Consider the following 4,526-nt stretch of genomic DNA (forward strand, 5'->3'; position numbering starts at 1 on the left):
ACGATTTTGATATCTATATGTCATGGGTATGGAATATGAGTGGTTGAATTCTTAGAATTGTGACTTTTGAGTCACATGAAATTCTGGAAGAAAAGAGCTTGAATACCTTCAATATTTTATTTAGAGATGGACTATTAGGCGTGTAAAATGGACGTTGGTTTTGTAGTCTAACAAGGGGGAGGAGTAAGTTATGGAAATCCGGTAAGGATTTTTGTAAATACAAGTTATAATTGTTAAACTTCAAAATTTTAAGTGCCCTAGACGTTTTTGATGGTGTTGAATCCATTTTCACCATAAAAAACACGATTCAAACACTGCCTCTACAAAAAATTTTAAAATTATTTTACCCAGATTCCGGCCACTTTTAACAGTCCGAGCAATCCCTTCGCCTCATTAAACGACTCCAACGATATATATTTCTATTAGGCGAACTACTTACTCAGGCGCTGGGGAAAAACTAATGAGCTAATGAGGCGCAGGGGAGAAACTAATGAGGAGGTACTTCGTAACTCATCACTCTTCTCTATAAACAAATCCGGATCAATACTGAAAGGTCCAAATAACCTGTTGATCCATATCCATATCTAGGCGCAAAGCCAATAATAGACCCCCGCGCGGCATCTCTTTCGGTTCGAGAGACAGTTATTGATCCATCCATCGGAGATCCGGCCCCTTACTCACCATCATCTCACCCAGCATCAGCGGCAGATAAAGATCCTACAGGTGCACATCCAGTAGCTACGTCCCTAGTCATTATGGGTGGGGGCAGAGCTAGCATACGAGCCACGAGCGTTCGTTCCTCACCCTTCCAAGGGCAAGGAATGACTGAGACCGGGGTGGGCTGGTGGTCTTGGTACGCCGTACTGTTTGGGGAAAGGAACTTCTTGGGGACTTGCCAACGATGCATTTTCGCGGCAGTCACATATAGAGGGAAAACAGGACTTTTCCAGGCAGATTTGTGTATTAATGTTTATTTGCATATTAATTTGTTAGTCACAAATAGTAAATAGAACTTTTCCTTTTGTGTTTGGAGAAACATACATTTATAAAATAAATATTTGTTTTATGTTATCTAAATCATATATCTATTATTACTTTAAGCAATATGAGAAAGTGACCTGGAGCCTCTGTATGAAAACAAAGTCAATTTTTTTTTAGCTTAGATCAATATATTTGAAGTTTCATTGAGATGAGATTGGCAGACATAATTCAAACTATTTTGCCCATATTTGATCCACTATTCAACCAGCCTTGCTCAATGATTTTCTTAATTAAATTAATTAATTAGCAAAAATCATTTTTCTAGTTTACATCAATATATTTGAAGTGTTAGTGGTGGAGATGGAAACCCCACCTACTTTGCCTTTGTCTAATACACCTTTAAACTAGCCATCGAAATATCTTGATAGATGATTTTATTAATTAAATTAAAGTTTTGTTAATTAAAAAAAATATTGCATCATCTTTCATGGGCTACAATACTTTCCTTAAAAAACATAATTTTATAAAATTATTAATGAGTATATTTAAAATTAATAGTTTATTATTATTATTATTATTATTATTATTAATTTTACATATTTTTGCACATCAACATATTATTTAAAAAAAAACTATTAATAATAACGATAATGTTTTTTTAATGTGTAACACTTTCATTTTATTTTTGTGATATCCCCACATCATGTAAATATTTTAATTTATTGTAGATCAAACAAACTATTTATTTATTTTTATTATAAGAAACTCTTTTTGAAATTTAATTATTTTGAAAATAAAGCAACAATTATCCGTAAATGTTATTTTTACCTGTTTTCTAACTGATTTCTTGAGGATTTATTCAAGAAGATCAAAAGGATATGGGTATCTAAGATCACGAAAATCTGTGCTGAAAGGTCAGGCAGTTTTTATGTGGCTATGTTTGGTTTGGACCAGATAGCAGTGAGACTGTGAGTTCTCTCGGGGGAGACTATTTGGAGTAATAGTCTCAAGGTTGGGAGGAAAAGAAACCAGAGGCAAGTTTTGGTTGTGGACTGACATAGAAAAGAATCTGGGAAACAATGGTCCAGATAAGTGGAAGAAATCTTCTGTTTAATTACTAGGCATTTATTCCTGAGTAATGATATATATATATATATATATATATATATATATATATATATATATATATATAATTCTTATGTGTAAATTGTTAGGTCTTATTCCTGTGTATTGTACGATTTTAGCTTACTAAACAGTTATACAAATTAGGAAACTGCCTAGATAAATTCTCTGTGATATTGTAAGAGGATTCTATACATATTACATGCAGAGGTAAGCAAATATTTAGTATGGTTTTAGCCAGTATACTGTAATCCTTTCCTAGAAAGACTGAAAAGATTGAAGGCAATATTAATTAATGGTAGAAAAATGAGTGAGGTATCATCTAAAACATTAAACACCTCATTAACAAAGATTGCCATACATATGATCTTGGTAATAAAGAAATGCTAGCATACTGATAGGAATTGGCCAAGGCAGTAGAATTAAACTCCAAAATCATCTCATAATACAAATAAGTATAGACCAAAAAGAAAAAAGGGCAAGTCCGAGTTCAGAAGTTGTCAAAGCCTGAGGGATACTCAGGTACCCTTTTCTCTCTTAGCTCAAATACAAATAACATCAGAATTTTAATAAAGAAATTAAACTTATATGATTTGCAGTTATAATCTAGCATCGTTATAAACCAGCGATAAAGTGTATAGGAGAATAAATGAAACAACGTTCAAGAACCTAAAGGAACTCTTGACAGAGGACTCCGAGGAGTCCTCTGAAACTAACTATTGCAAATGCATGATCAGAATAGAAACTGTCTTTTATAGTATGAATCCATATACAAGAACATTTAAGTTAAATACAGTTAACCCACATAGGGGTACAATAGTGAGAACGCTGCCTCTCGAATCAATGAAGAAGTAAACCAAATTAAATAAACAAGATTGAATGCATTGAACAATAATATTTATAACAATATCGAGTCAAGCAGGAGACCAGGGTTCGGAAACCCAAAACCCTCAACAAAATCTTTCAAGACCAAATTGCCTAACTACAGGCTGGCGTGAACTCTTCATACCAAAACTACTTAAGACCAGAGGCCGCTTAAAACCCTTTTATTTACAAACCCTTAATGGCCGAGAATTTCAAAAAAGGAAATCTGAAGCAGTTCATACAAGGTTAAACAATGGGTTGAAACCCTAAACATTTTCTTTTACTGAGTAGAGGACCCAAGTAATACGAGATACCCGGAGGTTGCCACAGACCGAAATCTGAACAAAGTATCTGTCCAGCCCTCGCCATGGCACTACAGAGCCCTGCCATTCCAATAGGAAGATGGGGATTAGAGCCTTAGCCAAAGAATAAAACCATCAAACTAAGCATAATGAAGGAAACACCTTCCGGAAAACATTTACCTGGGTTAGGCTGGACAGATGAAACTTCCCATAGCTGAAGGCAGTACCATGAACCCAAACCCTGATAGAGGAAAGAACCAACCATTAGATGCTATATACCAGATAGAGAAATCAATATAGAACTATGAATCCATCTCTCTAATTTAAAAAGAAAAGTGATTACCTGTTTAAGGAAAGAAATCTCCACAACAAACGTCGAAGCCACAACTCGCTAGAAGGAAAAGAGGAGGAGATCAACTTCTACAGCAAACGCCGGAGCCACAACTCGCAAGAGGTAAAAGAGAAGGAGATTAATCTCTGCAGCAAACGTCGGAGTCACAACACACAAGGGAGAAATGAGAAGGAAGATACACCTAACTGGAGGCTTAGAACCCTTAGGATCCATCATATCTGTTTGATCCATGAGATGTATCCAAGCCGTTGATTTTGGAGGGAATCCCAAGCCACACTTGGAATAGTACCACAGTAAAAGCACCAGTAAGGAAGCACAATCACCTAGGCCAAATAAACCAAAGCCATTAATGTGTTATGGAGGTCACAAGGACAGATAAGTAGATTACAGATCAAAAGATTAGACATGCACCGAGAGCCAAATATGTAACAGTATAAGGTTCATAATTCCAATGCGATTCGATAGGACAAGTGTTGCTTTGTAAACCCAACGGAGTTATGTAATAACATGTGGACCATTCTGACAACGAACTTTTCAGGACGTGACCCAACCCAGGTCAATTATGTTATATGAATTAAAAATGATTGAACATATAATTTGTATAAAGTCAATTGCATATTGGAATTAATTATTAACGAAGGGTTACAAGGTTACTTTTCATAGTTGTCAAGTTAAACTATGTGGGCATTATGGTAGATAGTAAATAATTTTTTTTTATGAATATTATTAGCTAGTAGATGTGTGACATATGGTATCAGAGCGACTCAGGTTACCAAACTGAGACCTTTGGATTAAACTAATAACAAACTATGTGAATTTCACGTAAGAAGAAGAGGGAAGACAACATGAGGAAAACTGGAAATCTACCACACAGGTCTGTAATGGGAATGGGACCAACATCATTT

At 35.1% G+C, this 4,526-nt stretch overlaps 1 long non-coding RNA gene across 1 annotated transcript; it reads right to left on the reverse strand.

Annotated features, from left to right (window-relative positions):
- Positions 1-3,037: 3,037 nt before the first annotated feature.
- Positions 3,038-3,768, reverse strand: LOC149157074 (uncharacterized). The gene is made up of 3 exons (XR_016262394.1): positions 3,613-3,768; positions 3,450-3,510; positions 3,038-3,350 (listed from the first exon to the last, which is right to left on the reverse strand). It is a non-coding gene; the product is annotated as an uncharacterized LOC149157074 (long non-coding RNA).
- Between the last annotated feature and the right edge of the window lie 758 nt (positions 3,769-4,526).

Source organism: Pinus tabuliformis, chromosome 9 (assembly GCF_031772625.1).
Source record: "Pinus tabuliformis cultivar Carrire ecotype Pingquan chromosome 9, CPIR1, whole genome shotgun sequence".
Classification (NCBI taxonomy): domain Eukaryota; kingdom Viridiplantae; phylum Streptophyta; class Pinopsida; order Pinales; family Pinaceae; genus Pinus; species Pinus tabuliformis.